A 21,121-nucleotide genomic window follows, 5' to 3' on the forward strand; every position below is an offset into this window, starting at 1 on the left:
TTATAATCACTATTGTTACCAATAAATTCAGTTACCGCTGCTATGCCTTCCTGGTGAGGTATGAAGGTATACAAATTCACAACATCAATTGTGCATAGTAACATAGATGCAGGTAGATCTTTTAGTTCTTGTAATTGTAGAAGTAAAGCTGTAGTATCCTTCAAAAATCTAGGCTGTATCTGAATCAAAGGTTGAAGAAAAAAGTCCAAATATTGGGACACCTTTTGAAACAATGAATCACGTGCTGTTATAATGGGTCTACCGGGGGGGGAAGATACACTTTTGTGGATTTTAGGCAATGAATAAATCAACGGTACCACCGGATGTTCTTGTACAAGACCTTTATGTGTCTCTTCTGTAATGATGCCGTCCTGCAAAGCTGATATTAATAATTGATCCAATTCTTGTTTGAACATCATCGGAAGATCTGAATCCAAGCGTTTATAGATATTGCAATCATTCAATTCTTTATTTTGCCCAGTTGGGAATACAGTGACTTTATTTTCATCGATTATTGTTACATCGATTGACTGGTATTGATTTTGGTTACTTTTTTGCACATCGACTATCGTTACATTGATTGACTGTCATTGATCTTTATGTCACTGTGTAAAATCCAGTATGTCAATATCTAATGCTCCCACAGATGGGAGTGGTTTCACCAACATTCATTTGCAGATTGGTGAAATTTGAAGCTTCTCAGATTCAGAAACGGAGAACCTTTATTTTAAAGAAAAATTTTCTGATAATGCTGGTGTTGAACCAATTGATGATTTATATCTGACCCTCCTTAAAATGAAAAAAAAAGGAGATAGATTTCCATATGCATGGTGTGACACTATCGGACTATCATCGTGAAAGAAAAATCCCACGGGGTTTTAGGATGCGGAATATACCCACCATCGGCAGACACAATATAGATTTTTGCCAGAGTTGGATTGCGATCCTTAACAAATGTTCCCTTGATTTAATCCTTCTGGTTACAGAATAGTCTGCCAGAGAATTAAACAAGGTGAAGGATAGTATTGCCAGCTTCAAGACATTACACATTAACAAGTTTTCACAAGATAAATCAGTGAAGTGGATGGAAAAACGTAATTCTCAGGTTGAATCCTATAAGCAGGAACTCATGAAATTTAAAAAAGAAAAGTTTATTAAAGTAAATAAAGACTATGAGGAGCAGAGTGTTTACACTTGGATTACGGGTAAAGCTCCTTCTAGACATAGGACACCACCCTTTAGAGGCCATAAGAATTACAGACCACATGAGATTGATAGGTCTAGTGAATCTAATACATCATGCAGTGAACAGGACAGTTTGCCATCTACTTCGACACAAAGGCCCCCTTTAGGGGTTACTACCCGTGCAGGACACGGGGTAATAAGAGGAAATACACGAGATGTGGAGGTCAAAACCAGAGGCAGGAGACCATACCGAAAGAGGACCTAGTGGTGAATTTATCTTCTAGAACACTTACATCAGCAGAAATTGATCTCCTGAATTATGGTCTTTCTTTTGTACCCACTAATCATTTCGATGCCCTTGATTGGAAAATAGATACTTGGCGTTTTAAACGCAGTTTAAAATTAAAATAATTTTTTGGTGATTCAGCTATTGATAATAGGGACCGGGGCAAGACACCGATTAGAGCCAAATCGAATTTTGATCCTCAAACCAATAATTCATCCATACATTGTTTTTCCAGATTAACAGATCTAGAAGTAATGAATAGTGCTTCGGTTTCCAAACAAAGTTTTCTAACTTGTCCAAATGACAACATCTAGCATTGAAATCCCTCAGTGAAGATCGTTCAATTACTATACGCTCTGCGGACAAGGGAGGCGCAACTTGTTATGTTGCCGAAATTTATCGTCAATTGAATGATTGCAATATCTATAAATGCTTGGATTCAGATCCTACGATGATGTTCAAACAAGAATTGGATCAATTATTAATATCAGCTTTGCAGGACGGCATCATTACAGAAGAGACACATAAAGGTCTTGTACAAGAACATCCGGTGGTACCGTTGATTTATTCATTGCCTAAAATCCACAAAAGTGTATCTTCCCCCCCCGGTAGACCCATTATAACAGCACGTGATTCATTGTTTCAAAAGGTGTCCCAATATTTGGACTTTTTTCTTCAACCTTTGATTCAGATACAGCCTAGATTTTTGAAGGATACTACAGCTTTACTTCTACAATTACAAGAACTAAAAGATCTACCTGCATCTATGTTACTATGCACAATTGATGTTGTGAATTTGTATACCTCCATACCTCACCAGGAAGGTATAGCAGTGGTAACTGAATTTATTGGTAACAATAGTGATTATAAGGGGACCTGACCCTACATTCTTTACACAGTTACTGAAACTTATTCTTACCAGAAATTACTTTTACTTTGATGGTAAATTTTTTATACAGTTAAACGGCTGCGCGATGGGGTCGAGTGTGTCTCCCTCATTAGCTAATGTGTTTATGCTCAAAATTGAAGATTGGCTATTTTTTTCTAATAGTCTGTATGCATCACACATTTTATTTTACCGAAGATACATAGATGATATTATCCTTTTATGGTCCGGGAATAAGGAGTTATTTTTACAAATGATGGAAGAAATTAACATCAAGCATCAATCCATCAAATTCACATTTACAACTGACTATAACAGGGTTCATTTTCTGGATGTGGAATTGAGTTGGGATGGTAGATCCCTATCAACTAATCTCTTTTCAAAACAGACTGAAAGGAACACCCTGTTACATGCTGCGAGTTTTCACCCTGTGGCGCTTAAGAAAGGCCAAAAATCAAATGGAGAAGATGTGCAAAAAGTTTTATCAACGTGGTTATCCTTTAAAAGAATTAAAGTCAGCTATGGATAAAGCCCTACAGCGACCGCGACAATTATGTTTACAGCAGTCGATGAAATCCAAACATCAACAATCGGAAAAAATGATTTTTGTGAATAACTTCACCACAGAAAGTGCCACTATAAATAGTTCAGTGAAAAAACATTGGCCTATGATTACCTCTGATCCGCAACTGAAGATGTTGAAAGATACGAAAATAATGTTCGGATATCGCAGAGGCCGTAATTTGAAAGACCGTTTGGTTCACAATGATATCACTGGTTACAATTCTAAGTCAACAGTGAGCAACTTTTTAAGTAAAAAACCAGGATGTTATCGATGTTTAGGATGCACTACCTGTAGGTATTTGGAACAGGGTACATATATATCCCATTCCCATTCTGGCAAAAAAATTGCCATTAAATTTATACTCACGTGCACTAGTTCCTATGTTATATATGCCATTCGCTGTCCCTGTAGTCTCATCTACATTGGCAAAACCACTTGTCAATTCAGGGAGAGAATGTCGCAACACTGTTCGGCCATTAGATTGGCCTTAAACGGACGAGATTGAGATCAACAGGTGGCTCGCCACTTTAGGGATATGAAGCATTCATTAGCTACTCTTAGCTACAAAATTGTAGATCAAATACCTGTGTCGATTAGAGGTGGTAATAGAGATAGGGCTCTACTGCAGTTAGAAGTTAAGTGGATACATCGCATGAACTGCATGGCCCCTTTTGGACTGAATGAGAGCTTAGGTTTATCTAGCTTTCTATAGTTCCCCGAGTGCTTACTTGTCCCTATTTTTCTTACCTGTGTAGTGTTAATTCAGAATGTTAGGTTGTCATTTTCCTAATGGCCTCCGTTCGGGAGTTTCTTTATGTATTCTAGCCATATTTAAATTGTCTAGTAGTTATATTGTCCATCAGCATTTCCTATCGCTTGTTTTTTAATATGTATGTGTGTATTATGTCTTTGGGCATCATTGTATTATTTAGCATTTGGTGTAGGGTGTCACCATGGTTACTGGACGCAGCCGGTGGTGGGAGGCGCGCTGATACGACATCGCATGTGTGTGACGTCATCTCCTTCCCGGCGTCTGTGGTCCGGCGCGTGGTTCACGGGTGAGTACTTATATCTATGTTATATGTGTTTTTTGTTGTTCTATTTTGGAAAATCTCCAAGATGGGAGATTGAAACGTCGGCAATAAATGACCTGTTTGTAACTTGTCTGCTGTGCTTACAAGTCCTGTGAGTGCCATCCATTCAGCCTTTGCATTATTTACGGGTTGCTTGTACAATACCGGGGGGAGGACACCCAGGCAAGTACTTTGAGCTGTTTTTCTGGAGTGCCGGTCCATGGAGGAGGTATATATATATATATATATATATATATATATATATATGCATGCAAATATCCGGCACTCGTCTTCAATATAATGGTTTTGCTCACTCTGGTGCCCTAAACGGAGTAATGATACCTCAATATAAAGCGGAAATTTAGTGACATTCGGTGATTTGTAAGCAGGGTTTTTTTTCTGGAAAAATAGGAAAATAGGTTCAGGAACTGTGGGTGGAGCTGCTGGGGGTGGAACTATAGAAAAACAATTATATATTTTTTATTTACATATACAGTATATATATTATTTAGAAAAGAAGGTACTCGAAAGGGACTTTAAAATAAAACTTATCTTATGGAAAATACAATTTGGCCCAGGACATTGCGTCATAGTTAGAGGTTCAGCAACTGAGTTCCTGCTTGTTCCTGCTGAAATAAAGCACTGCTTAGTAGTAAATTAAAATACTTTTATTGGATCATTAAAAGCTTTTAAATGTACTCACAAGTTCAGAGTGCCGCCAAATTGCCTCTTTATATATAGCATAGTGATGTAACATCAACCTCCTCTTTTGTTTGATAGCTACCCCTATAAATATCGGTTATTTGGCGATCATGGTTATCCCCCCTGATGAAGTCGGACCTACAGATGAAACACTTTGGATGGACCTATTATCTAGACTCCTTGATTAGGACAGATAGGCGCCATAATTGTACTTTCTTGTACGTTTGATACCTAATATTTGTCTTATGTCCCATCCCATTTTATTAAAAAAATTATTGTGTTTTAATTAAATATATCCCTGCATTGGGTGAAAACATATTGGAACTTTAAGTTCCTACTTGAAAGCTGAAACCCATCGTGCATCGCACCACTTTATGCTAATAAAGCTGCATACACACACAACGATTTTGTTACCAACGATTTTATGAATGGTTTTATGAACAACTTTCTGTCAGATTATCTGTCAGATTTTTGAAAGTATAATAAACGATTTTTTTGAACTACAAGCGATTTTTGCATATTAACTTAATGAAAATCGTTGAGTTGGCCAGTCTGACTGGACTACAAACTACAAACGTGAACGTGCATGTACGATAATCATTCATCGTTTTAACTCAGAAAGTGAACAATTTTTTCAACGATTGAACGATAAACGATATCGTTAATGATAATCGTTCAAAAAATCGTTGTGTGTGTATGCACCTTAAGAGTTTGTTTACCAGATATATGGTTTTAAGAAATTCGCACAATGTTGTGATAATTTTGTTCCCTTTTTTATCCTTTTATGTACACATATTGTCCAATTGGACCCATGAGACACCAAGGAATAGACAAATTGAGAGATAATTGTATGGAGCACCAATCACATTTATATGAACTCATAAAATATAACTTTTATTAATTCTTATTTAAGAATTAATAAAAGTTATATTTTATGAGTTCATATAAATGTGATTGGTGCTCCATACAACTATCTCTCTTTTTCTATATCAGATACTAAACCATAGTGGGTAGCACCCCTCCTATTTGTAATATTAAATAATAGAAGTAAATATATCTGGAGGGTATATCACAGACTGGTGCAGTTGCTTTCTTTTAGGGGTGAGCAGGTTCGGATTTCTGAAATCCGAACCCCCCCGATCCGAGGCCGATCCGAGTCAGGCTAGACTTTTCCCGCCTGACTCGGATCTGAAATCGAGGCAAAACATCATCATCCCGCTTTCTGGGTCTCATGGGTTTTGGAATCTATATAAGGTACCCGCATCTGCGCTATTTTCTCACTCGGCTGTGGACAGTGAAGAGGGAGGGTGGGAGTTAGGGCTGGCTGGGTTGTGTAGTGTAGTGTAGTGTTGTGCTGTGCTGCGCTGTGCTGCGCTGTGCTGCGCTGTGCTGCTGTTGTCCATAGGGGCTGTGTCCACTCCTCCAAATTCCATAGGGGCTGGCTGGACTGTGTTGTGCAGTCAGTTGTCCATAGGGGCTGTGTCCACTCCAAAGTCCTGTGCAGTGTCCCAGTCCTAAAGGGGTGCTGTAGTGTTGTCCAGGGGTTGCTCTGTCCAACAGGGGTGCTCCCCCCAAGTGCTAAAAAAAAAAAAATGTCTGTGTTTGTGAATTGTGTGCGCAGTAGCTGCACATACATCAATAAAGTAGCGCCAAGCGTGCGCCTGTGTCATAAGTAAAGGGCCAGCTGGCTTGACCGTTAAAGGGTGCTGTAACCCCCAAAGTGCACTCCAAACAAAATAAAAAAAATATTTTCTGTGTTTGAATTGTATGCACTGTGGCTGCACGTGCATCAACAAAGGAGCAGCGCCAAGCGTGAGCCTGTGTCATAAGAAAACGGCCAGCCGGCTTGTCCGTTAAAGGGTAGTGTAACCCTCAAAGTGCACTCCAAACAAAATAAAAAAATATTTTCTGTTTTTGTGAATTGTGTGCACTGTTGCTGCACGTGCATCAACAAAGGAGCAGCACCAAGCGTGCGCCTGTGTCATAAGTAAAGGGCCGGCTGGCTTGTCCGTTAAAGGGTGGTGTAACCCTCAAAGTGCACTCCACAAAAAATAAAAAATTCTTCTTTTTTTCTGTCTATGTGAATTGTGTGGGTTGTAGCTGCACCTGCATCCTCAAAGCAGCAGGGTGGTGTAACCCCCAAAGTACACTCCAAACAAAATAAAACATTTTCTTCTGTGTTTGTGAATTGTCTGCACTGTACATGCATCCTCAAATCAGCAGCACCAAGCGTTCATCTGTCTGTTAAAGGGTGGTGTAACCCTCAAAGTGCGCTCCACAAAAAATATAAAAAAATTTTTTTTCTGTCTTTGTGAATTGTGTGCACGGTAGCTGCACGTGCATCAACAAAGGAGCAGCGCCAAGCGTGCGCCTGTGTCCCATAAGTAAAGAGCCGGCTGGCTCATTTCTTAAAGGGTGGTATAACCCACAAAGTGCACTAGTCTCCAACAAAAATAAAAAATTATTTTCTGTGTTTGTGTGCGCCTTAGCCGCACATATATATCAATATAACATAAATGGAGGACCAAACTTTCTCCGATAAAAATAAAATAGGGAAAGATCAAGACCCACTTCCTCCTAGTGCTGAAGCTGCTGCCACTAGTCATGACATAGACGATAACATGCCATCAACGTCGTCTGCCAAGGCCGATGCCCAATGTCATAGTAGAGGGCACATACAATCCCAAATGACAAAGTTCAGGAAAATTACTTGAAAAAAAACATTTAAATCTTCTGAGGAGAAACGTAAACTTGCCAATATGCCATTTATGACACGGAGTGGCAAGTTCATGACTAGTGGTTCAGTTTCACACGACGATGGAAGCCCTCCTCCCACTAAAAAAATCAAACGAGTTAAGCTGGCAAAAGCACAGCGAAGAACTGTACGTTCTAAGAAGATATCACAAATCCCCAAGGAGAGTCCAAGTGTGGTGGCGATTGCGATGCCTGACCTTCCCAGTACTGGACGGGAAGAGGTGGCTCTTTCCACCATTTGCACGCCCCCTGCAAGTGCTGAAAGGAGCACCCACAGTCCACTTGCTGTTATGCAAATTGAAGATGTCACTGTTGAAGTACAACAGGATGAGGATTCTGGTGTAGCTGGCGCTGAGGAGGAAGTTGGCGAGGAGGATTCTGATGGTGATGTGGTTTGCTTAAATCAGGCTCCAGGGGAGACAGTTGTTGTCCGTGGGATGAAAAAGCCCATCACGGTCATGCCTGGGCAGAAGACCAAACATTCCACCTCTTTGGTCTGGTAATATTTCTATCCAAATCCGGACAACAACTGTCTTGCCATGTGTACCATATGTAAAGGTGAAATAAGTAGGGGTAGGGACGTTAACCACCTAGGAACATCCTCCCTTATACGGCACCTGCAGCGCGTTCATAAAAAGTTACTGTCAAGTTCAGAAACTTTGGCTAAGACCGTAAGCAGTCCAGCGACACCTAAATCCAGTTGTCCTGTTGTATCCAAGCGCCTGCAAACCACACCGTCAACTCCCTCCTCGTCAATTTCCTCCTTAGTCAGGATCGGAAGTAGTCCTGCAGGCCATGTCACTGGCATGACTGACTCTCCTATCCGGGATTCCTCCGGAGGATCCTGCATTGCTACGCCTACTGCTGTCGCTGCTGCTGTTGCTGCTGGGAGTCGTTCATCATCCCAGAGAGGAAGTAGGAACACCACTACTTTTACTAAACAATTGACCCTCCAACAGTCCTTAGCGAGGAGGATGAAGTACGACAGCAGTCATCCTGAAGCAAAACGTATAACTGAGGCCTTGACTGCTATGTTGGTGTTAGACGTGCATCCGGTATCCACCATTAGTGCAGTGGGATTTAGACAATTGATGGAGGTAGTGTGTCCCCGGTTCTAAATCCCGTCTAGATTCCACTTCACTAGGCAGGCGATACCGAGACTGTACAGAAACGTCAGAAAAAGTGTCCTCAGTGTCCTGAAAAATGCGGTTGTACCCAATGTCCACTTAACCACGGACATGTGGACAAGTGGAACAGGGCAGACTAAGGACTATATGACTGTGACAGCCCACTGGGTAGATGTATCACCTTAAGCAGGAACAACAGCAGTGTCGCCAGTAGCAGCATCTCAGAAACACCAGCTCGTTCCAAGGCAGGCTACGCTGTGTATCACCAGTTTCAGTAAGAGGCACACCGCCGACAACCTCTTAGAGAAACTGAGGGAAAATTCCAGCATGTCCCATGTTTTGCTCACACAATAAACTTGGTGGTGCAGAATTTTCTGAAAAGTGACTGGGGCGTGCAGGAGACGCTTTGGGTGGCCCGAAACATTTCTGGCCACTTTCGCCATTCAGTGACTGCGTGCTGAAGACTGGAGCACCAGCAAACACTCTTGAACCTGCCCCGCTATCACCTGAAGCAAGAGGTTGTGACGTGGTAGAACTCAACCCTCTATATGCTTCAGAGGATGGAGGAGCAGCAAAAGGCCATTCAAGCCTATACATCCACCTATGACATAGGCAAAGGAGTGGGTATGCACCTGACTCAAGCACAGTGGAGAATGATTTCCTTGTTGTGCAAGGTTCTCCAGCCCTTCGAACTTGCCACACTTGAAGTCAGTTCAGACACTGCCAGCTTGAGTCAGGTCATTCCCCTCATCAGGTTTTTGCAGAAGCAGCTGGAGAAAGTGAAGGAGGAGCTAAGACGGAGCGATTCCGCTCGGCATGTGGGACTTGTGGATGAAGCCCTTCATTCGCTTTGCCAGAATTCCAGGGTGGTCAATCTGTTGAAATCAGACCACTACATTTTGGCCACCGTGATCGATCCTAGATTTAAAGCCTATGTGGTGTCTCTCTTTCCGGCCGACACAAGCCTGCAGAGGTGCAAAGACCTGCTGGTGAAAACACTGTCAGCTGAAGCGGAACGTGACACGTCAACAGCTCCTTCTTCATTTTCTCCAGCAACTGGGGCTGCCAGGAATAAACTTAGGTATCCTAAGCAACCCGCTGGCGGAGATGCAGGGCAGGCGGGACCAAGTTTGGACATCTGGTCCGGACTGAAGGACCTGGCAACAATTTCTGACAAGTCTACTGTAACTGCATATGATTCTGTCACCATTGACAGAATGGTGGAGGATTACATCGGTGACAGCATCCAAGTAGGCATGTCAGACAGTCCGTACCTGTACTGGCAGGAAAAGAGGCAATTTGGAGGCCCCTGTACAAAGTGGCTCTATTTTACCTGAGTTGCCCCCCCTCCAGTGTGTACTCCGAAAGAGTGTTTAGTGCAGCCGGGAACCTTGTCAGCGAAAGGCGTAGGAGGTTGCTTCCACAAAATGTGGAGAAGATGATGTTCATAAAAATTAATTATCAACTCTTCCAGGGAGACCAGCCTCCAGAACGTACAGAGGGACCTGTGCTGGTGGATTCCAGTGGGGACGAATTAATACTCTGTGAGGATGAGGATGTACACAACACTGAAGAGGGTGAGGAATCGGTGAATGAGGAGGATGAGGACGACATCTTGCCTCCGTAGAGCCAGTTTGTGAAGGGACAGATTAATTGCCAGCTTGTTTTGTGGGGGCCCAAATGAACCAATCATTTCAGCCACAGTCGTGTGGCAGACCCTGGCACTGAAATGATTGGTTTGTTAAAGTGTGCATTTCCTGTTTATACAACATAAGGGTGGGTGGGAGGGCCCAACGACAATTCCATCTTGCACCTCTTTTTTTTCTTTGCATTATGTACAGTTTGGGGCCTAGTTTTTCAAACTGCCATCCTGTCTGCCACTGCAGTGTCACTCCTAGATGGGTCACGTGTTTGTGCCGCCCACTCGTATCTCTTAGCATAGTCATCCAGCTACCTCGGTGCAACCTTTTGGACATAAAAACACTATTGTGAGGTGTGAGGTGTTCAGAATATACTGGAAATGAGTGGAAATTAAGGTTATTGAGGTTAGTAATAGCATAGGAGCAGAAAAACCCACAAATTCTGTGATTTTAGCTGTTTTTATGCTTTTTAAAAAAAAAATACAGATCCAAAACACAAAACCCAGAACCTAAAACACGGAATCCAGATCCAAAACACGAAGAAAGATCCAGATCCAAAACCAAAACACAAAACACGAAAAGTGGCCGGTGCACACCCCTACTTTGTTTATCTACAAATTGACAGATAAGCAATATTCTCTCTTGACTGCACTTTTTCACAGTGTTATGCATGTTATAGCACTATTAGGTGCTATTTGTTTCTCACTTTTTGACTTTTATCACTTTTATGTGCAGCTCACCACTGCACGATTTTGAAAGTGTAGCAGCCACCTATTAAAGTAGGAAGAGCCTATTAATTTATTCACCATTGCATGATTTATCTATTTTCTATGTTGTGGGTAGTACACACTCATACATAAATGGTCTGCACTCACGTCTTAATCAAAGCAACTGCTGGGGTTCTCCACTAAAGGAACCACATGGCTCCCAAATACAAAGTCCAGGGTGGTTTACAAAACCACAGAGGTCACTCACCAATTCCAAAGCAAAGTTCACATTTATTTACTCACATCAAAGGCATAGTAGAAGTTGACGTTTCGGTCCATGTCAGGGACCTTTGTCAAGTCAGTTACTTCCAGTACAACAACGTCCAGTAGTGGACAGAGCAAGGTCTAACCAAATATTGTCTCAAGAGCCCCTTTATATACCAACACTTATGTAAGACAAAATAGATGAAATCGCCGCCAAATCAGCATGCGTTCCAGCGTGGTAAACGTGCTTAACAACACACATAATACACGTGTTACCAAACTGGCAAAAAGGCACCATCACCCCAAGTGATGCCTACAGCGCACTGGTTCCCCTTCCTTACACCTTACTGTTAGTACTGCTCTGCACTGTGTACAGTTACAATATATCTTAGAGGGGCAAATCTTCTAAACTGAAATGTATAATGTTTCTGGCCCCTGTAATCACATGAGATTTTGTGTAATGTCCACATTGCAAAAACTACAACAGTGGTTAACTTGCAACTTCAAGGAACGTGGTTGACTTGCATAAACAAGAACAGTGGTTGACTTGCTTAACCAAGAAATGTGATTGACTTGCACCCTGAGGAATGTGATTGACTTGCATCCCCAAGGAACATTATTGAATTACATTACCAAGGAACGTAGTTGCCTTGCATATCCATGCCCTTACAGAATTGCTCACACCCATTACCGTATCCCTAAGTGCAAGGTGCCACAAGTGCAAGATAAATGCAACTTAAAATACACAAGTTGTACACATGCATAGTGCTACTAATTCTAGTGGTAATCAAATTTTTATGTGACACAAAAGGACTTGTGTCCAACATTAGAGCAGATCCTTAGTGAGTAAAGAAGCATTTCCCGCAACTATCTTATTACTGAACATATCCACGAACTGTTTTGCAATACATAACATCCTTAAAAAGTTATATTTCCCTTTTTTTTGTCTTCTAAAACCTGCACCATATTTTGGATAATGACAACTGATAATTATGATACTAGTTTATTTTTGAACGATGTTCAGAAATGTGTAATTTGCATATGTAAAATGGCCCATCATTATCTTTTCAAGACTCTTAAATACAGAAGACATAATTATGTTCTATTACATGTTCTAGACACTTGGGATGACAATGACAGACATTTCCTATGGGGACAAAATTCTGCAAAGAAATAAACAACAAATTTTTGTTTTACATCGCACCTTCTGTAATAAATTCAGAATTATCAAGTAAAACAGTTTGTCTTCTTTTAATTGTGAAAACAGTATAATCTTGTTGGTAGCTTTATACAAATAGTGATCATTTTCCCGTAAAATTAAATAAGCTACAAATCAGAGAAACTTCATTAAAGTAAAGGTTAAGTTATGCCTTAAATTATCCATTAGATGGGCAATATCAGGATTGTCTATTATATTTGTTACTTTTGTGTGCTTGTGAGTTTTTTTCTTTTACATTGGTCAAAATGCGCTTTTCTGAGTCGGACGCTAATACCCCTTTCAGACTTGTCGAGAATCCCGGGAATTTGGCCTGCCTCAGCCAAATTCCCGGGTAGCCGCGTCTGTCTGAAAGGTACCTACCCGGGAACACGTTCCCGGGTAGCCGCCCCTGCAATCAACCAGGGTTTTTCCCGGGACTTAAGTCCCGGGAAATTACCCTGCTCTTGTGTGAATGGTGCTACCCGGGAATTTGCTCCTGGGCTTCACCAAAAAGCTCCTGATTGGCCAGGACGTGGCTGCCTGTTGATGAGATCATCAGCAGCAGCCGGACAGTGGAGGGCAGACGCCACAGACGCACACATAGCACTAAAAAGGCAGTGCAGTGCTACAAGGCGGATTTAGGTCCCACAACAGCTGCAGAGAGACCCTCAACACTACGTGGTGACAGAGGAGAGAGTGCAGTACCAGGTGGTTGGAGAGTGGTGCCAGGTGTGTAACATTACTGTTTTATTACCTTATTAAAAGAGCTTGTTTCTATTATTATTATATGGCATACATTTTAAAATACTGAAATACATTATTAATACACCATACAAGAGATTTATTTTTTATTCATTTGCTTATTTATTTATTATTAACATTTTCTGGGTTTTCTTTAGCGCGGTAATCTTTATTTTTGCTGTGCACAGGTGGTTGGTGATCATGGCACATTGGAAGGACGAGGAGGTCCGTGAGCTCTTACATGTGAGGGGAGAGGAGGAAATAAAAGCTCAAATCACAGGCACTGTTAAGGATGCCATGATCTATTGCAACATTGCCAAAATCCTGGCCAGCCGGGGTATTGTGAAGACACAGCAGCAAGTCCTTAATAAGCTAAAGAGCCTAAAGAAACAATACACAAAGGTCCATGACCACAATGGTAATCGCAGTGGTGTGGGAAGGATGGAGTGGGCCTTATACGATTTATGCACTTCGGCTTTTGGGCATACAGCACTATGCAACCCCATTGCTCTATCTTCTTCAAGTGATGCTGGCACACTGTCTGCAACAACGACATGCACGCCTTCAACAACTCCTGAGAGCAGCCAGCAGAGCCCGGCATTATCGCAGGTCCTATTTGATGACCCAGATGAGGACTCATCTAATACCATCATCATTGAACCAAGCACTGGCACAGATGTGATCTCTCCAACGCAAAGGCAAGATTCTGAGTTTGAGCCACAGACCCAGGGAGACTAGCCCACCCTACGCGGTAACAGTAAGTTTAATTCAAATAACTTATGTTCTGCTGCAATAATCTATGTAATGTTGTAGTTCAATTTCTAGTATATAGTATAAACCGCATTGTTTGTGCGTTTATCTTGTAGTGGAGGATGGGCACCGCATGCAAACAGACGTGCTGCTTTTTTAATTGGGACCATTTATTGTTTTGTATTTCAAATATTTTTTACATTTGTTGTTCAATGTTTTCTCTCTTTTACTTTCAATTTTCAAAGTGCCAACACGTAAAAAGAAGAGCAAAATTGATTTTGCTACCAAAGCCATGACAAATATTCTTTGTGAACAACTACGTAACCTAGATTCGGAATGGCAGAAACAAAAGGATGCCAGACTGCAGCGGTTCATGGCCAATGAGAGAGAAATGCAGAGTAATTTGCTAAAGGAAATGATGGCTATGCAGGAAAGGCTTAGTCGCGATAACCGCAAATTCTTTACTCAAATCTTGAGCACAATCCACTACAAAACAACACATGTTCCACCACCCACCCATTTTGGGCACCAAGCTAATTATCCAAACTCATTTGGGGAACCATCCCAGTATGTGGAACAACCTCAGTCTCCCACCTCATTTGAGCATACATCGCAGTATGACCAGCACGCTAATTTGCCCACAGCATTTGGGCAAACTACATACAAGTATGCTCAACAACAAGCAAAGCCCCCCCCAGCATTTGGGCGCACATCCCAGTATGCGCAACAAGGAAAGTCCCCCCCCAGCATTTTGCAAAACATCCCAGTATGCGCAACAAGGAAAGTCCCCCACAGCATTTGGGCAAACTACATCCCATATATCCAAACATCCGCAAACACCTCAATCATCCTCAGCATTTACAGATAATACATTAGATAATGTACTCGAAGGTCAATTTAAAGATACTTTGCCAGCTAATACTCTGTCACAGGAACTTACTCCTGTCAAAAACCCAGAGTTTACAGTTTACCAAAATATTTAACTGTGGTAATCAAATATACAGTATCTAGTGATGTTAACTAGACATATCCGTATCATGATGTTGAAAATGTTATGGTTACTGCTTGTCGTTTTTTTTGTTTTAATGCCTCACAGCTATATGCGCACTTAACATTGTTCTCATTGTCTACGCTTCGACAATATCAATCCATACATACAGATGGAGTACTTTGGGTTCTGAAGTAAATGTGCACTTTTATTTATTTTATACTATTGTTTGGTTTTGAATTGTGTTGTATTTTGTGCAACATTATTTAGTATGTAAGAAATATGGAAATGCTTTCAAACTTCGTATGCAACTTAAACAAAAGGCCTTTATTAAAATAAAAGATTTTTTGAACACTTCAAAAATTAAGTTTTTGTATTTTTTACAATAACATAGAATTAGTGTTTTTTGAAATGGTGGTTCTAATCAATTCAATATCATTGGTTCGATAAGCAAGTGAGGTTGATGAAAGGGTAGAAGGATCACTCCCAACAGGCTCCTCCACGATGTCCTACTCTGGCAGGTATTCTTCTTGCTGTATCTCACAGATGTTATGCAAGGTACAGCATGCCGCTACAACATCAGTAATCAGCCGAATGTCAACATCGTTTCTTTTTAACAAGCAGCGCCAGCGTCCCTTCAGTCTCCCGAATGCATTTTCAACAATCATTTTAGCTGAACTGAGGGTATGGGTGTAGATGATCTGCTCGTTCGAAAGCACAACCTGTTGGCTGTACCCTTTCATCGACCACCTCCGTAGTGGATACGCAGCATCCCCAATGATGTGGATTGGTATCTCCACTCCATCCACAAGCTTGGACTTCTGCAAATAGAAACAAATATTACAGTTACTATTAAAGGCTTTACAGGTAACAGTGTACGGTATATCAGAGCAAATTGCAGGTGACATCCCAAAAATCATGTTGTGGTTCGGTATGGAAGATAACACATATCGGTTTTGCAATAAAAAGCATGACATAAATGTGTGTATAGTTACCTCACGAGGAAACAGCCAACCATTCTGCCTCTCCTCCGCAATCTTGTAGAGATAAGAATTGGCCAGAACACGAGCGTCATGAGCATGACCAGGCCAGCCAATGAAGACATCAGTGAAGCTGTGAGAGCAAGATAATATCCAGTTAAAACTATACATATAGACTAGGGGTGTGCACCGGCCACTTTTCGTGTTTTGTGTTTTGGTTTTGGATCTGGATCTTTCTTCGTGTTTTGGATCTGGATTGGTTTTGCCAAAACCACCCTTCCGTGTTTTGGGTTCTGGGTTTTGTGTTTTGGATCTGTATTTTTTTTAAAAAAAAGCATAAAACAGCTAAAATCACAGAATTTGTAGGTTTTTCTGCTCCTATGCTATTATTAACCTCAATAACCTTAATTTCCACTCATTTCCAGTCTATTCTGAACACCTCACACCTCACAATAGTGTTTTTATGTCCAAAAGGTTGCACCGAGGTAGCTGGATGACTATGCTAAGCGACACGAGTGGGCGGCACAAACACGTGACCCATCTAGGCGTGATACTGCAGTGGCAGACAGGATGGCAGTTTGAAAAACTAGGCCCCAAACTGTACATAATGCAAAGAAAAAAAAGAGGTGCAAGATGGAATTGTCCTTGGGCCCTCCCACCCACCCTTATGTTGTATAAACAGGACATGCACACTTTAACAAACCAATCATTTCAGCGCCAGGGTCTGCCACACAACTGTGGCTGAAATGATTGGTTCGTTTGGGCCCCCACAAAACAAGCTGGCAATTAATGTGTCCCTGCACAAACTGGCTCTACGGAGGCAAGATGTCATCCTCATCCTCCTCATCCACCGATTCCTCACCCTCTTCAGTGTGTACATCCTCATCCTCACAAAGTATTAACTCGTCCCCACTTGAATCCACCACCACAGGTCCCTCTGTACGTTCTGGAGGCTGGTCTCCCTGGAAGAGCTGATAATTCATTTTGATGAACATCATCTTCTCCACATTCTGTGGAAGCAACCTCCTACGCCTTTCGCTGACAATGTTCCCGGCTGCACTAAACACTCTTTCGGAGTACACACTGGAGGGGGGGCAACTCAGGTAAAATAGAGCCAGTTTGTACAGGGGCCTCCAAATTGCCTCTTTTTCCTGCCAGTACAGGTATGGACTGTCTGACATGCCTACTTGGATGCTGTCACCGATGTAATCCTCCACCATTCTGTCAATGGTGACAGTATCATATGCAGTGACAGTAGACATGTCAGAAATTGTTGCCAGGTCCTTCAGTCCGGACCAGATGTCCAAACTTGGTCCCGCCTGCCCTGCATCTCCGCCAGCGGGTTGCTTAGGATACCTAAGTTTATTCCTGGCAGCCCCAGTTGCGGGAGAAAATGAAGAAGGAGCTGTTGACGTGTCACGTTCCGCTTCAGCTGACAGTGTGTTCACCAGCAGGTCTTTGCACCTCTGCAGGCTTGTGTCGGCCGGAAAGAGAGACACCATATAGGCTTTAAACCTAGGATCGAGCACGGTGGCCAAAATGTAGTGGTCTGATTTCAACAGATTGACCACCCTGGAATCCTGGCAAAGCGAATGAAGGGCTTCATCCACAAGTCCCACATGCCGAGCGGAATCGCTCCGTCTTAGCTCCTCCTTCACTTTCTCCAGCTGCTTCTGCAAAAGCCTGATGAGGGGAATGACCTGACTCAAGCTGGCAGTGTCTGAACTGACTTCACGTGTGGCAAGTTTGAAGGGCTGGAGAACCTTGCACAACACGGAAATCATTCTCCACTGCACTTGAGTCAGGTGCATACCCCCTCCTTTGCCTATGTCATTCGTGGATGAATAGGCTTGAATGGCCTTTTGCTGCTCCTCCATCCTCTGAAGCATATAGAGGGTTGAGTTCCACCGCGTCACAACCTCTTGCTTCAGGTGATGGCGGGGCAGGTTCAAGAGTGTTTGCTGGCGCTCCAGTCTTCGGCACGCAGTCGCTGAATGGCGAAAGTGGCCTGAAATTTTTCGGGCCACCCAAAGCGTCTCCTGCACGCCCCTGTCGCTTTTCAGAAAATTCTGCACCACCAAGTTTATTGTGTGAGCAAAACATGGGACGTGCTGGAATTTGCCCAGATGTAATGCCCGCACAATATTTGTGGCGTTGTCAGATATCACAAATCCCCAGGAGAGTCTAAGTGTGGTAAGCCACTGGGCGATGATTTCCCTCAGTTTCTCTAAGAGGTTGTCGGCGGTGTGCCTCTTACTGAAACCGGTGATACACAGCGTAGCCTGCCTTGGAACGAGCTGGCGTTTCTGAGATGCTGCGACTGGTGACGCTGCTGCTGTTGCTGCGTAAGGTGATACATCTACCCAGTGGGCTGTCACAGTCATATAGTCCTTAGTCTGCCCTGTTCCACTTGTCCACATGTCCGTGGTTAAGTGGACATTGGGTACAACGGCATTTTTCAGGACACTGAGGACACTTTTTCTGATGTTTCTGTACAGTCTCAGTATCGCCTACCTAGTGAAGTGGAATCTAGACGGGATTTAGAACCGGGGACACACTACCTCCATCAATTGTCTAAATCCCACTGCACTAATGGCAGATACCGGACGCACGTCTAACACCAACATAGCAGTCAAGGCCTCAGTTATACGTTTTGCTTCAGGATGACTGCTGTCGTACTTCATCCTCCTCGCTAAGGACTGTTGGAGGGTCAATTGTTTAGTAAAAGTAGTGGTGTTCCTACTTCCTCTCTGGGATGATGAACGACTCCCAGCAGCAGCAACAGCAGCAGCGGCAGCAGGAGGCGTAGCAATGCAGGATCCTCCGGAGGAATCCGGGATAGGAGAGTCAGTCATGCCAGTGACATGGCCTGCAGGACTACTTCCGATCCTGACTAAGGAGGAAATTGACGAGGAGGGAGTTGACGGTGTGGTTTGCAGGCGCTTGGATACAACAGGACAACGGGATTTAGGTGTCCCTGGACTGCTTACGGTCTTAGCCAAAGTTTCTGAACTTGACAGTAACTTATTATGAACGCGCTGCAGGTGCCGTATAAGGGAGGATGTTCCTAGGTGGTTAACGTCCCTACCCCTACTTAATCCACCTTTACATAAGGTACACATGGCAAGACAGTTGTTGTCCGGATTTGGATAGAAATATTGCCAGACCAAAGAGGTGGAATGTTTGGTCTTCTGCCCAGGCATGACCGTGATGGGCTTTTTCATCCCACGGACAACAACTGTCTCCCCCGGAGCCTGATTTAAACAAACCACATCACCATCAGAATCCTCCTCGCCAACTTCCTCCTCAGCGCCAGCTACGCCAGTATCCTCATCCTGTTGTACTTCAACAGTGACATCTTCAATTTGCATATCAGCAAGTGGACTGTGGGTGCTCCTTTCAGCACTTGCAGGGGGCGTGCAAATGGTGGAAAGAGCCACCTCTTCCCGTCCAGTGCTGGGAAGGTCAGGCATCACAACTACCACCACACTTGGACTCTCCTTGGGGATTTGTGATATCTTCTTAGAAAGCACAGTTCTTCGCTGTGCTTTTGCCAGCTTAACTCTTTTGATTTTTTAAGTGGGAGGAGGGCTTCCATCGTCATGTGAAGCTGAACCACTAGTCATGAACATACTAGGGATCGACCTTAGCCATTCCTTGCCACTCCATGTCGTAAATGGCATATTGGCAAGTTTACGTTTCTCTTCAGCTGATTTAAATGTTTTTTTCAAGGTCATTTTCCTGAACTTTGTCATTTGGGATTGTTTGTGCCCTCTATTATGACATTGGGCATCGGCCTTGGCAGACGACGTTGATGGCATGTTATCGTCTATGTCATGACTAGTGGCAGCAGCTTCAGCACTAGGAGGAAGTGGTTCTTGATCTTTCTCTATTTTATTTTTATCGGAGAAAGTTTGGTCCTCCATTTATGTTATATCGATTTGATATATACGTGCGGCTAAACACAGAAAATATTTCTTTATTTTTGCTGGAGAGTAGTGCACTTTGTGGGTTACACCAGCTTTTAAGAAATGAGCCAGCCGGCTCTTTACTTATGGGACACAGGCGCACGCTTGGCGCTGCTCCTTTGTTGATGCACGTGCGGCTACTGCGCACACAATTCACAAACACAGAAAATAATTTTTTTTTTGGTTTGGACTGGAGTGAACTTTGGGGGTTACAGCACCCTTTAACGGTCAAGCCAGCTGGCCCTTTACTTATGACACAGGCGCACGCTTGGCACTACTTTGTTGATGCACGTGCGGCTACTGCGCACACAATTCACAAACGCAGAAAATAATTTTTTTTTTGGTTTGGACTGGAGTTTACTTTGGGGGTTACAGCACCCTTTAACGGTCAAGCCAGCCGGCCCTTTACTTATGACACAGGCGCCCGCTTGGCACTACTTTGTTGATGCACGTGCGGCTACTGCGCACACAATTCACAAACACAGAAAATATATTATTTTTTTAGCACTTGGGGGGAGCACCCCTGATGGACAGAGCACCCCCTGGACAACACTACAGCACCCCTTTAGGACTGGGACACTGCACAGGACTTTGGAGTGGACACAGCCCCTATGGAGAACTGACTGCACAACACAGTCCAGCCAGCCCCTATGGACTTTTAAGTAGTGGACACAGCCCCTATTAACAACAGCAGCACAGCACAACACAGCCAGCCCCTATGGACTTTGAAGTAGTGGACAACAGCAGCACTACACTACACTACACTACACAGCCCAGCCAGCCATAACTCCCACCCTCCCTCTTCACTGTCCACAGCCGAGTGAGAAAATGGCGCAGACGCGGGTACCTTATATAGGATCCAAAACCCGCGAGACTCGGAAGGCGGGATGATGACGTTTTGCCTCGATTTCAGATCCGAGTCAGGCGGGAAAAGTCGAGCCTGACTCGGATCGGACTCAGATTGGGGGGGCTCGGGGGGGTTCGGATTTCAGAAATCCGAACCCGCTCACCCCTAATATAGACCATGTGAAGTAGAATCTGATTGGTTGCTAGGCCCAACATCTCCACTTCAAATAACCCTCACTTTATTAAATATACCCCTAACTTTTAAATACACTACAATATATACATTTATTTATTTCTGATAGAAAGCGTATATAAGATCCGGTTACAACTTTACATATAAACTTTTTAAACACACAACATTTTAGATACTTTACTTTGCATGCAGGTCACAATATATATCTAATTAAAATTAATAAATGTGGCTTACCAATACCGATGGTCAACGACGGCTTGCAGAATGA

The sequence above is a fragment of the Taudactylus pleione genome, unplaced genomic scaffold (genome assembly GCF_031769625.1).
Source record: "Taudactylus pleione unplaced genomic scaffold, aTauple2 ptg000216l, whole genome shotgun sequence".
Taxonomy (NCBI): domain Eukaryota; kingdom Metazoa; phylum Chordata; class Amphibia; order Anura; family Myobatrachidae; genus Taudactylus; species Taudactylus pleione.